Genomic DNA, 18055 nt, shown 5'->3' on the forward strand with positions numbered 1-18055 from the left:
GAGAATTGTCCTTACCCAGAAAAAATACTCTCACTGTGTGAAACAAGGTTGCAATGGAATTTAAATTCAAAGTTCTTTTTAAAAAAGACATCAAAATTTGTGAATTGACATTTAATTACCAAACAGTAATTCTCTGAAAAAGAAAGGAAAATGTAATACAAAATCACTTGACTTTATTAAAAGTATGGGAAAAGAGTAGTGAAGAAAGGTGAGAGAAACCATAGAGGACTGTATTCTCTCCAGTGGTGTAATGGGTTCTTGACCTTGTTTCTTCTACTCTATCTTCACAAGCCATAAAGTGTAGCTCAGGACTGGAGTAACCAGTTAAGACAAAGAATACTCAAAGAATGGGGTCTGGGAAAGTGGCTCAGTGGTAGAGCGCTTGCCTTGCATGCCTGAGGCCCTGGGTTCGATTCCTCAACATCACATAAGCAAAAAGAAAAAGCCAGAAGTGGAGCTGTGGCTCAAGTGGTAGAGCCCTAGCCTTGAGCTGAAGAGCTGAGGGACAGCGCCCAGGCCCAGAGTTCAGGCCCCACGACCGGACCCCCCCCCCAAAAAAAAAGAATACTCACAGAAGAAAAGATTTGCAGTAGATGTTGGTGATTTATAACCTTTGACAATCTATTTAAATCTGTTCAAAATTCTCCCCTATCCCAAACTGCCTTCTTTCAACAGTTTGTTTGCTTTTCCCATGACTGCCCTTCATTAACTGCTTAAAATTTTGTGAGCTCATATACATACTCTCTAGGGATTGCTGTTTGGATGTGATTTTTGTGTGTTTTTGTTTGTAGTTGTGTATTTAACTGAATTTCAAAAGGTTGTGCAATTGTGTTAGAATTAAATATGTCCACCTAATTGTCCAATGCTCCTGGATCAGAGTCACTCCTTCTATCATGCTCAAGCAACCCTTTCTCCAAGATTTATTTCAGATTTAGGACTTCCTTTATTACATGTGTACATTGAGTATTCTAGCTGTACTTGCCCCTTGTTCCATTTTTCATTCATTTTATGTCTTTACTACTATTCCTTTCTGGTTTCAACTTCCTGATAGTCATTCTGTTAAACTGTCTGTTAATACTTTGAAAGGTTTATGTACATTCCATGGAGTTTCAATCCCACATATACTTGTAATGATGTCAGCTTATATTTCCATAATTCATTCATCTGCAATAACAATTAGCAAGACTGGAGACGTGAAGCATCTAGACATGATTTTTTTCTCATCTTTTTGGAAGATTAATCTTTAGTCAACAAGAAAGTTTAAAAATCACTTAGAATTTATAGCTAACTACCAGTTTTTATAAATGGCTTTGTACAATGTTATGTGATTATTTTATTTTACATGGGATGATATTTTCTACTACCTATGAGTTTTGGAAAAAGAAGAAAACTAAAATTTACTACTGTTGAGGAATATGATAGAAATAGAAGACAGATTTTATGTTTGTCACATATCTGATCAGTACCCATATTCAAGACTTAAAGTCATATTTCTTACTATGTTAGACAGATAGGGAAAATACATGATAAGGCAACACATGATAAGGCAACTATTAGTGACTTTTTAAAATGTACCTTCTTATGTGATGAAATTTACTTTATTAGCTAATATTTGGGTTTGAATTATGGGAGGCTGATCTATTTAACACATTTCTGGAAGGCACCTATTGAACAACGCAATGGTGGGAGATACTATTTCTACACTTTAATGAATGGATGAACTTATTTGGCAGTAGTGCTGGGTAAATAAATCAACTCTATTGTAACTTGATTCCTACACTTGAAAAACTTAATGTCACTATCATCTACTTGTCAAGTGTTATTTTGGTGAATATGATTTTAAAAAGTTTATTTGAAAAGGAATATACTTTCAAGAGATTAAATGTAGGATATCATTGGTTTGAGAATGACAACATTTTTAGACTACAGAACCAAGTTTTACTGAAGTACCAGTGTTTTGAAGTACTAAGGGTCTTCTCAATTAATGTTTTTCGAAATTATATTTGAACTCTAAGTCAAGTTTTCCTAGCCTTGGTAGAACAATTATGGATCTACCATTCCAGGAATTATTTTTTGGCCTACTTATGCTGGACTGAAATCTTGCATTCATCATTAGGAGAGGGGTATTAAAAATAATCTTGTGACATTTGTGATTTTGTTTACTCATATGTGCTGGTCATCTGTAAATTGAAAGTTTGAACTACAGTACTTTCTCTCATATTTTGTGATCTCATCTTTCATTCTAAGTTGCCTTACATTTCACAAATGCTTACTGCAAATTCCTGCAAGGAATTGGGGCACTGAAATATTATAGGAAATGAGAAATTGAGATGGGTCTTCAATTATTTCTCTTAGCATGTTGCATAGGCCAAGGTGAGAAGTCTTGCCCATGTTATCTGATGATGCAGGTAACTGGGACCTGATATCCTCGGACCCATGGGTACTACAGAAGAATAATAGCTTTTAGGCATCATATCAGCAAAATTTGGGTATAATCAGTAAGAATGCTTCAGAAATATGGAAAAAAAACACTTTGGGACTAGCGAGTTAACACAATAAACACATCAGCAGTGTAAAATCTCTTCTTGATTAGAGGAAAACATACTTTTTTTTTAACTATGTGAATTCAGAAGACCAAGAACACTTAGAAGGTATCACAAGTTTATACCGAAGACATTGCATTGAGACTTTTTATTTTCTAATATGTATTCTAACCTAATTATTTATGTTGTAGTCTGTTTATGGGAATAATTTTCAATTTATTTGTCAAATTATAAATTAATTCTAGTAAGATTCACTGTGTGAAATTTCAGATCAGCACATATAAATATAAAATATATAAGTATATATAATATAAGAAATTGATATGCATTGTTCCGTTGTGTTTAGGTTATCAAAGGCAACTCTGTTTTAAAGTATTATTCCATTATCTCTACCTCAGTTTTTGATAGAGTTACACCTAAAACTTTACCATTTGTAAATTTACAGCCTGGAGGCAAGAGGAAACACTATGATTAAAACATTACCAATTTAAGGCCTAATATCGAGGAGAAACATATGGACTTCTCCAGGAGCTATGGAAATATTCGGGGATAGAAAGTCACTAGTGTATGTTCCTGCCTGGTTGGATGGTAGACAGGCCAGGATATTAGGTAAACACAAATATGAACATTTTTTTCACCTTCTGGGCTTTAGCTACTTTTGAAATGATAGATATAATAAACAATTATATTTTGATAAAATACCTTCTATTCTGAACAATTAGGTCTGAAGTGTTCATCTCTCCACGAATCCTTGTAACTAAGATTAGTTTTGTTCCAGTAAAACAATCTATGCTGTCAGGGTAAGATATTCTGGTTGGTCTGTTCCTACATGGAAGAAGGGTAAAGGGTTAGAAAGACATTTGTACCACTGAGACCACATTTAGGAAATTTTAAGCTGCAGAAGTTTAGAAGAAGCTCTTAAGCAAGGCTTACTTTGAATTCATTAGCTCCACAAAGCTAACTCAGTTGATAAATAAGTACTTGAAAAGCCATAACCTTTGGACTTAGCTAAAGGCTTCAAAATATGATCAAATTTAAAATGAAAACGACAAAATAATCATTGACAAAAATTTTCAAATGTGAGCAATCGACCAAACAATACACAGAAATTTAGAGAAATAAGATCAATAGCATTTTTAGTAACAATAAGGGTTCCTTGTTACAAATAGGCAACCAAGGATATATGCCTGTATAGAGATTGCATCGTTAACTACTTAAATTAAGAGGATACTCCATGCTTCAGCAACAGGTCTACACAAATGACAACAATACAGAGATTAACATGGCACTTGCACAATGATGGTATGAAAATTTGTGAAGTATTCCATATTTTTCATTCTTCAAATGCAAGAAATGAAAAACAGTTATTAAAAAGTAGATTACAAAAATACAAGTGTAACAAAACCTGTAATTCATAGAATTAAAGGTTAGTTTGACATCAGTGTATTAAATCTTCACCTTCGAAAGGTCCTTGCATAGCATAACCTTTACAATACTTGAAATTAGATAACATTATCTAAACCCAAAGAAATAAAATAATATAAGGACCTAGGTAAAAAGGAATCTTAAACCTTTTCTATATGGAATGTAATCTGAAAGGACACATTTATTAATGAACCTATATATTATAAAACAATGTAGACTTCAAAGTATTATATCTAGAAGACAATGAAATAGATTATGGACTTTATACAATCATAGATAGTTTTTTCAGACAAGCACCAGGAATATCTTTAATTTCTATACTATTCATTTCAACAGATAAAATAAAATTAAAAAAATCACAAACTCTGCAGAAATCATTATAGATGCATACAAACAACTCTTGAATACATTTTGACATCAAAGTCAGGCAATTCACGTGGAAGAATACCATGGAATCCATAAATTTTTAAATTAAGATATTGCTGTTGTTTTGTATTATGAAAATATTTTGTAGGGCCACAAAGGATGGACTGGCACTTTTGAAATTTAAGAAACTTAACCAAACCTTTACTACGTAGGAGAACAATTTGTACAGCCTTCCACAACTTCAAAGAGGTAGTGATACATACTTATCCTTTTGGCAATATTAGATGAGGTTTCTTCCAAGTTGTTTTTCAGACCCGGTTTGATATCATGGTTCAACAGAAGGAGATACAGCATATCTTTGCTATTTCTATCCCCAGCAACAATATTCAAGGGGGTAAAGAGGCCTTTAGTTTGGGGATTGGTATCTGCATCATGATGAAGTATGAAAGAATCCATTCTGGTATTATTCCACATATATGCACTGTGCAGGGGTGCCAAGCCATTCAGAATTCTTGCATGAATATCTGCCTTGAGCTACCAACTCATGGACAATGTCTAAATGTCCACTCTAGGCTTCCGGATGAAGAGGGGTGTATTTACCTCATTTCTAGTATACATATGAATGGCCTTTTTGGAAAGTAGTCTCGGCACTGTAGTAAGCCGATTAATTTCGGCATCCGAAAGAAGAAATTTGCATGGACTCTTCTCCATTATTTTCTTGCAATTGATACCTTCCTCACGTTTTCATCTTGTTCCTTGTCTTCATCAGAATTGCCTAACCAGAGAATTTGAGTACCAGTGGGAATGAGGTATCCATGTATTTCCCCAATAGTTCACGTTGGTTGAAATGGTCAGAAAAATCCGGTGAATTTTCTGCATATGTTTTTTCACCATGATTTATTTTCTCTTTTTCCATTTTTACTATTTTAAATCATTCTAACTGGAGAGTAGTGAATTGATAGAGAGCAGAGGAAAGATTTTCCTCCGTATGCAAATGCACAGACTGAAAATGAGGACCAGTGGTGTCTTCATATGTAGCTTATTCTAGGAAGGAGAAAATAGGAAACAATGCCTTCTACATAAATGATTTGGGAAATACCAAGATATAGTGTAAGAGAAGTTACTATTCAATATATGAGCTTTAAGAGCTTTCTAATAGATCCATTATTTATTGGTTACCAACATTAGAAAAAAATGTACAATGCAGTAGTTAAATAGAAGTCCTTTGTATGACTACCTAAATCCTTGTTTTTTTTAAAACACTTGTTTTCATCTAAAAAAGTAGGCCTGGGCTGGGAAGGTGGCTCAGTGGTAGAGCACTTGCCTTGCATGCCAGAGGCCCTGGGTTCGATTCCTCAGTACCACATAAGCAAAAAGAAAAAAAGCCGGAAGTGGCGCTGTGGCTCAAGTGGTCGAGCTCTAGCCTTGAGCTGAAGAGCTGAGGGAGAGCGCCCAGACCAGAGTTCAGGCTCCACGACCGGACCAAAAATAAAAATAAAAAACTAGGCCTATGTATTGTCTTCAGGTGATTTTGATGATTGAAGATGCTTAATGAGAAGTCAAAATATATTAGTAGTCCTTTGATATCAATTAAATTTCATTTTTTCTTCTTGGAGAATATAATGATCAAAGCAATAGTTCAGAATCAGCAAGCAATAGTTCAGCATCATGCTTCCAGTGCAAGTGGATCTCCAGTAAGTAATCCTCTGTACGATTTTCCACAAAGTTTTGTCACAGATACAATCTGCCTGCCTTCTCTAGTTGCTTTCCTAGCCTGGACCTTTTCTTTCATTGTGCAGGAAAATTGTGATTCAACTGATTTCAGTCAGATCGGTTCCTAGAATTATCAAGGATTTAGATTCTTTTTTAAAAAAATTAGTTGTAGGGCCTGAACTCTGGGCTTGGGCACCGTCCTTGAGCTCTTCAAATCAAGGCAAGCGCTCTACCACTTGAGCCACAGAACCACTTCTGTGGTTCTGTTTATGTGGTGCTGATTTGGGAAATGGCAGAGCAGAAAGTGAAATGATGCAACCAAAAATATAAAAGCAAAATAAATTAGGATAATTATGGAGCAACCATATTGTCTATGAGACTCATGAAAGAGAGAGAGGAAGAGAGATACAGATGTGCAATGACCTAGCTAGCCAAAAATTCCATGCTTCTGATCCATTTACAGAGCAAACAATTTTATTTTTTATTTGTTAAAAGAGATGGAAATAGAATTTATTATTTGCATTGAATATAATGTCTTCACTCTTACTCCATAACTCTCTTTATTCCTTCCCTTTGACTTCCCCTCACATCTTCCAAGTGATAGTTTCCTGGTATTCATTTTGTTGGATTAAAAGTTCAATTTTATAAGAAATTACACCTTTTAAATACTACTCTGAAAAATGAAAATTTTGGTTAATACTGCTGTTTTACTTGCATAGAATTCTGACTTCCAAATATGCGACAGAACACGGGTCCTTTGTGTGTCTGGCTCTGATTTCGTTTAGTTAACATATTTTTAGATCTATCTCTTTCTTTGCAAATAATGTAACAATGCTCATAATAGATAGGTGCAATCCAATTTTGTATATATGACACAATTTCTCCAACCATCCCTCTGCCAAAAGGCATCTTGTCTGTTTTCATAACTTGGCTGTGGTGAATAGTGCAGTAATGAACAAGGTTGTGAAAGTGATTTTACTGTAACCTTTTGGAAGAATTCATCACTATCTTTCTGGGAGCAATCCTCTAGCGAGTTTTCTAGAATAAGCACATCCTTCCATTCATCTCCATCACAACGTATTGCAAGTCTTCAAAAACACACTCTCCCATACATGTCCCAATAAGCTAAAACCACACTATGCCCATATTCTTTCAATATATTTTTAATACTTACATAAATTTAGTGAGAACCTTGTATGTACTTTCCTAATGTGGAAATGAGAGACATAACAACAGAGTAAAAGTAAGAAATATACATTTTAATTAGCTATTATCCTATTTAAAATCTTTTTCAGCTCTAACTCATAGCCTCACTTACTAATATTTTAATCTTTATTTGATTACTTCATCTATCCCCTAAATTATAACAGGTGAGTTAAATACAGACAAAAATTGTGGTTTGATTTTGACACTCATGTGTGAAGATGCACAATATGGGCAAATAGATGGATTGGAATTAATAGCAATTATCCATTTTGTTAAAGTAGAGATGGTTTTTTTCCAAACTGATACATATTTCATTCAACAAAAAGAAACTTGTAACAATTCCCTTTGTTTTGCTCCTCATTAACTTTTGTTTCCATTTTATTTTATAATGAAGGATGATTTCATATATGTACTCTAGATACAAAAATATGTTAAACTATTTCTGTCCATATGTATTGATATATACATACATATATTACACAGGTTACATACATATATACACAGGTTATAACTTCTGTAACTATACAATTTACTAAATTATTAAAAACATCGATGGTTCATGCCTGGAATCCTGGTTACTCGGGAGGCTGAGAACTGATGAATATGGTTTAAAACCATCCTAGGCAGGAAAGCCCATGAGCCTCTTATCTCCAAACAACCAACAGAAAATAAAAATTGGAACTGTGGCTCAAGGTAATAGAGTGGTAGCCTTGAGAGAAAAATTTCAGGGACATCACCCAGGCTCTTAGTTCAAGAACTACAATCTACCCAAAAAAATCTATTTAATTTACGCCTGTGTAAGTAGAGTATTTCCATCACCCAAATGCACACCCATGCCCATTTGCAAAGTAACTCTGTTTTGTCTGAAGTACCACTAAACATTATCACTAAAGTAGCATTGGAACATGGGTTCATTCTATCTCGCTAACGGATTTTCCTCCACTAAAATACTCAAGTGTTACAATTATTCCAATTATTTAAAATCATAGCTTTTTTCTTTAATACCCCTAAGATTACAGTTTGAATTCAGTGTCTTGTGCCCCCTAAATGGGTGTTCTTACCACTTTGTCATGTGCCCAGCCCTAAATTATCCTGATAATTTTTCAGATAGAAACTGGCTTCCTACTTGTCTATGATCTTGGCCTCAGTCCACTTTATGTTATTCTTCCTGGAATTTAGAATAACAAGTACATGGTATTCTGTACAGTTTTTTCTGTCTAGTCTGGGCTTTAGCCACTGTTCTCACATCAGTGCACTCCCATATAGTCAGGATTTTCATAAGCTTGTCATAGCTGATTTTTAAAAAATCTTTGCATTTCCTGCAGGTTCCTGAGTAATGAATTAATTTGTGTTTTCTTGTCTTGTTTTCTTTCATTTGAATGTATGTGTTGAGTTGTTCCTCACTTTTCCTTTTGTTTCTTTCCCTGATGTTCTTACCTAAAGGCTGAGAACCCAATTCTTCTTTCTCAAGATAGTCAGGGTGAACATTATTTATTTCAAAGCAATTTCAGTAACATTTAAACACCTTCATATCTATAAATGGTATACAAATGCTAAGCACTGAGAAGGGTGTTTTTACTTTCACGGTAGTCTTTGTCATACACAGATCATGAAATATATAAAGATAATATAACTACAGATGCATGCCAGGAGGAGAAAAACCTATTATTAATTGTTTGACAGAGGCTTCCCTTCTAGTGAAAGAAATATATTGCTTGATGCAGGATTTCACAAAATCATATTGCTAGGAAGAACCTAAGCAATCATCTAATACTATAGACTTGAGAGTGATGAATTGACTTCCTGAACAATTTACTTTTGGGTCAAATAAAAGCAGGCTTCCAAAAAGAGTGTAGATTTTAGAGAAACATGATGAATTTTATGTAAATATGTCCTTAGCTGATTTTGTTAAATTGTGAACTAATACAGGGAAATAAAGTACAGCAAAGGTAAAAAAAAATAAAGAACTTCACATTGAAATACTCATTTGTGTGTGTGTGTGTGTGTTCATGCGCATGTGAGTATGCAAACACACACGTGCATGTGCTCATGCATGCATTCATCATTCTTGAGGCTTGATAGTGCCTGGGAACTATTCCTCAGCTTCTGTGCCCAAGGATAGTGGTCTAACACCTCAGCCACTTCTTTGTTTTGTTTTTTTTTTTAAGATAATCGCTTGTATTTTCATGATTGGACTGGCTTTGAACAGTGGTCATGAGATTTCAGACTCCTGAGTAGCTAGTTAAGCTTATTCAGCCTCTGAGTACCTAGTTAAAATTCTGCCTGTCCTCTATGATTCACTGCTCTTTTATTCATTTCCTGAGGTAATCACAAGCCTAAGTCATATGTATATATATATATATATATATATATATATATATATATATTTGCTTTAAAAATACTGTTACTGCTTGGCACCAGGGGCTCCTATCTGTACTCTTAACTACTCAGGAGGTTTGAGAACAGAACCCAGGCCAAAAGTTTAATAGAATTCCTTCTCAATCTATAGCTGGGTGCATAGGATCATTTCCACCATCCTTCACTATCTAGTTACTACGATTGGAAGGACTGTGGATCCAGGCCAGTCAAGGTAGCAGGCTGGACAAATTGGTGTTCATCTCGGATGCCATTGATGATGAGAAGGCTAAAAGGACAGATCAGGTGCATGTTCTTGTGGAAAGGAAACCCCTATCCTAAAATTAACCACTGATATGACGCCTGCTTAGCAAGAAAAATATACCCCAAGTTGAAATACCCACAATTTCCCACAACCAAAATAAGTATATACATGAACATTCAAAAACTTAGTACAATCTGTTCTTTGCTCTAACATCAGCTTCATCTGACTTTCATATGATGTGACAGAACAGTTTCTTCATTAATCTTATGATAATTTAAAAAGACCTAAAAAATTCTTTCTCACTTATTAAGTGCAAATTAATGGCAAATTGCATCATTTTTTACATATATGACTACCACTAAAAATTCATCTTATGATTATTATTAATAGTAATATATTCTGACTTATTACTTTACTTTGTAACAGTTTTTAAACTTTTTGCTTTTCTGCTGAAGTTGAAGTATTTAAATAGTATCATCAAAGTATATTCCTTGAGTATTTAGGGCAGTTTTTTTTTTTACAGATTTTAATCAATGGCTTCTAAGAATTCTTAATTGGTATATCATTTGGTTTATTTTTCATTTCAATTTAATTTTATTTTAATGGTAATGTACACAGGGGTTACAGTGACATAAATAAGGTAAAGTAATGAGTACATTGGATAGGGAAGGAACATTGTTATCTCTTCCATCGATTTTTTTGTACACTCCAAAGAAGAACTACTGATGCTTTTGCTGTTGATATTGATCCATGGGTACTTTTGCTTTCTTTGTTAATGCATTTTTATTATAAAATCGATATACAGAGGGTTTACACTTAATTAAGTCAACTAAAGAATACACTTCATTTTATTTTCTAAATTTCAAATTTTGGGCTTAAATAACTTCTTTTGTTTCTTTAGGGTAATTCATTTTTTTCAGAGTTGTAGGATTAGTTAATTTATTTTTTCATGATGTTACACATGTAAATTATTCAGACACATGTATTTTGCTTTTATAATATTTAGCATGTGACTATTTAAAAATTGTTTTCTTAATTTTTACATGGCTATTGATTTTAAATAAATTTATTTTCTTATAGTTATAAACATATTTGTCCAGGTAACAAATCCTTACTGTATTTTCGAGAAGCACATACTTTATTAAGAAAGGCTTCATTACTTGGCCACTTTTTGGAAATACTTTTACTTGAATTAAAAAAAAAAACGTTTGAGCTCGGCATTGTGATTTGTGGCATCCGTTTTCTAGCTATGGTGGGAAGTGTAAATAGGGTTTGTAATTTGACAGATACTGAGAAACTCTGTGACCTTATTATAAAACTATTCAGAATGAAATGATTAGAGATATAGCCATCACTAGAGTTATATAGGGCACCTCGCTATCATATTCTAAATCTTGAGTTAAAACACCAGTAACATCAATCTTTTGTCAAAATAAAAGGACACATGTTTCAAAATTTTTATTATTTAAGCTTATTTGCAAAGATTCTCATGTCTCTTTTCTTAATTTTCAATTTACTTAATCTATTAAAATCCAAGTACATTGTGATTATTTTATTTCTACTAAACTTTTAAATTGTACGAGCAATATTAAGATTTCATATATTAACATACTTTTACTATTTGTGATAATTTCCTGCGTTTAATATGATAATATCAATATTCCAAATGTGTGTATGTGTGTGTTTATGTGGTTTGTGTGTGTGTGTGCTTCGTGTGTACTTTGTAATGTTTGGGAGATCACATCATTGCTTCACATATGCTAGGCCAGTATTTTACCACTGGGCTATACTGCCTAGTTATAATCGAAATAGTGTTTTAAATCATGACTTTGAAACTCTCATTCCTAGTATGTTTTTTCAAAATTATATATGATAAAATGTGATCCATATTCTATCCACGCTAGCAATTTTTATTGTTATTTAGAATATTCCCACTGCCTTTCCACTTCCAAACTCTTTTGTTTTTTATTGATAAAGGTTTTACTTTGCTTCTTTTCTCTCTTCATTCTTTCTCCCTTTAGAGTTTAGCTATTCTTTCACTTATTTCTTTGGGAATTAATTATCATATTCCTATTAAATTTCCTTACATTGTAACAGGTATATACAATGCTTTATTTTCTATTTTATTTTTTCCCATTTCTCACTAACTTTTGGTCCAAACTATTAGATGGATTAAAAAGAAACTTGACTCAGGACACTTTACTTTTCTCCTCTTCTCTGAAGTCTTTCTGTTTTATGAAACACAATAGCAATGACATCTAGCTCCTATGTGGTCCATCGTTCTTTCACCCTCACTCTCCTCTGGTGTACAGCTCAAGTTGTTATCATTCAGATTTATTATGCTACAGCATTATCTAAATCTTAAGTCATTCCTAAATTTTATTTGTTTCCAGTATTCTCTAAAGACATTTCTCTATGTATAATATCTGGGCTCTTGTGTTTTTCCAACGTACAAAATATAAGTGACTATCAAACATCTAGATATCTCTGTAGAATATTGGTCCACCTGCTCAATAAACTCGTATGTAAATTCAAGGAATACAGGTCAGTCAGAACAATCTTGTAAAATGGTGTAGCTTCAGCCTTCATACTAGCTTTGAATCTTATTACCATGTTTAGTAGTGAAGATAAAATAGTTCTACTATAAGAGCAGATACATAGAAGAATGTAACAGATTTGTCAAAATAAATTCTTACTTTTATGACAAATAGATTTTGAAAACTACCCTATGACTTTATGAAATAAAAATAAAGTCTTAAATGGGTGTATTGACACTATTGTCTCTCGAGATTTAAAGAATGATCTTAGACTACTACCTCAATCCTTTTTTGTTTTGTTTTGTATTTTTGTCATTCATGGGGCTTCAACTCTGGGCTTAAGCACTGTCTGTGTGCTCTTCCGCTCAATGTGAGTGCCCTACCGCTTGAGTCATAGCACCAGATCTGGTTTTCTAGAGGTTTATTGGATATAAGATTCTCATGGACGTTTCTGCCCGGGATGGCTTTAAACTGTGATCCTCAGTTCTCAGACTCCTCAGTAGCTAGGGTTACAGATATGAGACTCAGGCACCCATCCTACTTCCATCCTTATACAAACATTTAAAATAAAAAATGATTATCAAACTAAATGTGAGGTGTGAAAACCTATAAAACATAAATGTAAAATTTCATGACATTGCATCAGTAAGGGTTTCTAAAAATTTGACATGGAAAGCATTAGTGGCTAAAAAATTGTAAGTATAAACTGAATTATGGTTTCCCTTATTTGCAATATCTAGTATAGGTATGAGTCAAGCGGAAAAAGTCAGAGAATGTGATGTTAGAAAAACGAACCCTCAAATATGTATTTTAATGTTTTTGTTTCTTTCATGCATGTGTTTCTAATGCATTTATAAGATTATTTCCTGGTTGCTTTGTATGTCCCTCCCCCACAGTGTAACCCCCGCTTTCACTATATTTGATGTCAGTATAAAATGTGGAGGAGATGGGGACAAACAAGTCGTTTAAGGATTCAGGTGGACCTGTTGCAACAATGAGAAGTACAAAATGTCATGTCAAAACCAGCTTTACAATGTCGGAGGCGGGGAGAGGGGGGGTATGATTGGGTGGGGGGGAGGGGGGAGGCTGGGAAGGGAGGTGAAGGGTAAACAAAGGAGGAGGCTGCAATGCTTGGTAAGAAATGTATGCATTATCCTGCCCATGTAATTGTAACCCCTCTGTACAGTATGTTCTCAAATAAAATAAAATTAAATTTAAAAAAAAAACTGAATTATATCAAGTGATAGCTTTTCATAATTCAAAGGATACTATAACCGAAGTGAAAACATATCCAACAGATACAGGGAACATATTTGTTAATGCAACAATGATAATGCTACAATATTTCTGAATCTTAAGTATTTTTATATCTTCTAATTCTATATAAATTTTTACACAAATAAGATATTTCTTTGAAGAACATGTATAAATTAATAGTCAATAGGAGGAGGATATGAAATAAGTTCCTCTTTAGTTTCTAAGATAAAAGACAAAGAAAACTCACTAGTATGACCCTAATATAAAAAGATGACACAAAATATAGTAATGCATTTGTGGAGAAAATGATAAACTCTACATAGGAGAATGATTTGTATAATATTGCGATCATTTTAGCAAGCAAGATTGCAAGTCTTCAAACTGCCAAAGAGAATTGTATATGATCCAGCCATTACACTTCTATGTATGTATTAAAGAGAAGTAAAAAACTTGTTTGGACAGGGAATGTAGTTCATTGACAGTGCACTTGAATAATATGTGTGAGACCCTTGAAATAATCTCCAAAAACAAATTTGAAAAGACACACTATAGAGGATGTATGCTGTAAGTGAATTTTATATCTATGTTAATGTCTGTTCTAGAATTTACAGCATTTCTATTCGAAGAAATGCAAGTTTGTGAAAATTAGGCTCGGAAAACCTATTATTGTACAATTAACTTCCAAAGCACTAAAATGTATACAATAAAAGGAGATTATATATTGATGTGAATTTATGTCAGCAAAAAAAGAAAATTATTGTTAAAAACACTTCACACAAATTGCAGAATACCTAAAAAGATGTTTTCAGTGTTGGCTAAAAATTCTTTGTAAACTACAGCGTTTAAAAAAAAGATGTGATTTCTGTGTATTTTGAGTTTGTTTGGTCGTTTTTTTTGAGTTTATAAAGAGATAACTCAATCAAAAAGTGTATGTGATACCTGTAACATCTAGGAATTATGCATCACTTATAAGTAATTGATAACCTTTTCTGGAAGAAATTTTTAGCAAATGACAGATGACCCAAATCTATGCATCTGCATTCTATGAAAGTCATATGTTACTTCCTCAATCCAATTGTATTCTCTACGTTGCTAGGAAAAAAATTATTCTTAAGGTAAGAGCCAATAGCAGTAAAAACAAACAAAATACATAATCATCTTAATTTATTTGTGAAAATAACAAATGAAATAAAACAATTCCACTTAAGAGACTCCAATATTAGTACCTATGAATATGTTCCTGAATACCAATATCCGTTGAATTTTTGGATTTTAATTTCTACCAACATATAAAAACTAGAACAAGAAAACAAATATAGTCTTAGAGCAAACCAGCCTTGGACTAATTTTTTTAATTGTTTTGACATTACTAAAGAATTGATACCCTGGGAATGGATGTGAAGGGTAAACAAAGGAGGAAGCTGCAATGCTTGATAAGAAATGTACTCATTATCTTGCCCATGTAATTTTAACCCCTCTGTACAGTATGTTCACAATAAAAATAAAATTTTAAAAAAAGTGAGGAAAAGGAAAAATAAAAGGAAAAAAAGAAAAGAAAAGAAAAAAAATCAAAAGAATTGATACCATTAAGAAAATGATGTTTTCCTATGGAAATCAATTTAAAATGTTTATTACTTATTATAGCTCAAATACCAAACAAGAGTATTTTTATACAATCATTATAAATATCATTTTATTACTATAGTAAAATAGAATAAAAGTCCAGTCCCAATATATTATCATTATTCTTAATTCCTAATCATTACCTAAATATCTTAAATTAGTCTTGTCTTTAACATAAACGTAAATATTCTATAGTTTTTACTTAACATTTTCCAGGATCATGTATTCATGTTTCTACGAAATGTTCACAGCAGTTAAAAGGTGCTTTTCTTGAAATTAATGTGATATATATATTATTGTTGTTGTTTGCAAGGACTGGGCATTATCCCTAAGCCTTTCTATGATCAAAGCCAGCATTCTACAACTTGAGGCACAGAGGTAACTCCTGTTTTTAGTGGTTAAATGGAGATAAGAATCTAACAAGTACTTTTTTGCGAGGGGGGGGTGTCCAGTCGTGGAGTCTGAACTCTGGCCTGGGCGCTGTCCCTCAGCTCTTCAGCTCAAGGCTAGAGCTCGACCACATGAGCCACAGCGCCACTTCCAGATTTTTTTCTTTTTGCTTATGTGGTGCTGAGGAATCGAACCCAGGGCCTCATGCATGCAAGGCAAGTGCTCTACCACTAAGCCACCTTCCCAGGCCCCTAAAAAATACTTTCCTGTCTGGGCTAGTTTTGAACACAATTCTAAGATCTCATTACCCAGAATAGCTCAAATTATAGGCGTAAGTCACTGGCACTTGGTTTGATGTATTTTTTAAATTTTAATTATGTTTTAAGATTTTTGTTTCACTATAATGTACATCGTTCTACACATAAATTCAGATATATGTATATATTTCTGATGACAAATAATCTCTAAAATGTATGTCTTTCTTCATATAATATATATATATATATATATATATATATATATATTGCTGAAGACAGACTTCCTCTAAAACTTTTATGCTACTATTTTTGACCTTTTTCATTTCAAAGATATACAGTCTATTGTTCCAAAAGTTTCCTAGAATAAAATAACTAATATTTCAATAGAATGTAGAATCTATGACTTTCAAGGGAATTTTAGATATACACATGATATTGCAGTAACATTTACAGATGTTATTTGAAATAATTCTGTTCACACTCTTAAATATTTGTGTGTAGTGGTGGGGAGAGAGGAAGTTAATTCATACTGGTTAGGAATTTACAATACTTCCAAAATCTATTCCATAATTTGTTATAAGCACATAGTCAATCTACCTGTTATGGTTTAGTTTTTTTGTTTCTTTATTTGTGCAAATTTTTAATATGGATGCATGCACAGTGGCAACATTAAAAATATTAATCCAGATTTTGTGGATATTTATATTTCTCTTGGGAAAACTAATGAGCTCCCAGAAAATGTCCATAAGGAGCCTTTCAATTCTAATATCATGGTTTGTCTTAAAATGCTGTAAATTCTACACACTCTAATGTGAAAACAGGGTCATATTATGGAACTTTTTTCCTCAGAGAGTGAGCACTACCCTATTGCTTAACATGGACAATATACCTTCATACATAGACTGGGCATGTCAAAGAAGAAGTAGTAGTTGAGCAATTTTCTTAGCAGTTTTTACAGATGAAATGGAAATAGAGCAACTATGAACTCAAAAGGAATGTGCAAAGAAGACAAGGGCACAAAGTAGAATGTGCCAAGAAATGCTGAAGTATATTTTCAAATAATGTGCTCAGGTGTGAGGGTGTGTTCAAAGTACAGATTCAGACAATGTACTTGGATATCTTGGGGGGGGGGAATTGATTTAACCTCTTCTGGGATAAATGTACAAGAACAAACCAATAACTATGACTCTAATCAGCCATATCATCATCACCTAGGAATATTTTCCAAATGCAAAGTGAGAAAAAAAGGGCTCATCACAGTTAGTATTCAGGTTGAAGCAATGGCAATCACATAACTTTTCTTATTAAAGTCTTCCATTAAAGTAGGAAAAAGCCAAGTAATTATTTTGCCTGTACCTAAATTAAATGGGATGTATTCTATTGGTCTCTCTTTAACTTGAAAGTTATAGGTTATGTCTTTTTTACTCTATCTTGGGACAATGTTCAGCTGTCAGTTATTTTCTTCTCGTCCCCTTCTTTTACCCTTTCACTTACACAATTATTATTAAAGAGACATACTTAAGCTTGCATTTCTAAATTCTTCAAAATTATCTGAACTACTTTATACTTCTGGCAGCCTCCTATATCTTTCTCAAGGGAAATATTTTTGACACTACCATTTTTATCCTCTATGATATTGGATATCTTCCTGCCTAATTCAGTGCAAGATGTACATGAGACTCATCCAGATTTCTCAAAACTCGTACCACCATAAAATCCTATCTTACTTAGAAATCATGCTTTTAGAATGTCTGGGGAAGTGGCATCTCTCATTTTTGAATGACCCTAAGTGATACTTACATGCAGTCATGTTTATACCAATCTGCCACTCAGCAGATGAACGAATTGACAAAATGTGGTTTATGGATGCACGGTGCAATTCTATACTTCAAATTCATATGGAACTGGAAAGTCTTGGAAAAATCCCACGAAATAAAATAAACAAGACACAAAGAAACAGATTCCGTGTTTTCCTCATTCGTAATAAGTAGGAAATGTCTAGGATAGTCCTAGCAGTTGAGCAGAATTGCTCAATAACTATGTATGTATGACCATATAAGATGATGATGAGCAAAATGTACTCCTGGATATGGGAACAGAGTTTTCTGTTTGTGGTTG

At 33.3% G+C, this 18055-nt stretch overlaps 1 pseudogene; it reads left to right on the plus strand.

Moving 5' to 3' along the window:
- The first annotated feature begins 3777 nt into the window (after nt 1-3777).
- LOC122123165 lies at nt 3778-3877 on the plus strand (annotated as a pseudogene).
- The last annotated feature ends 14178 nt before the right edge of the window (nt 3878-18055 follow it).

Source organism: Dipodomys spectabilis, unplaced genomic scaffold (genome assembly GCF_019054845.1).
Source record: "Dipodomys spectabilis isolate Male_0828 unplaced genomic scaffold, ASM1905484v1 ptg000224l, whole genome shotgun sequence".
Taxonomy (NCBI): domain Eukaryota; kingdom Metazoa; phylum Chordata; class Mammalia; order Rodentia; family Heteromyidae; genus Dipodomys; species Dipodomys spectabilis.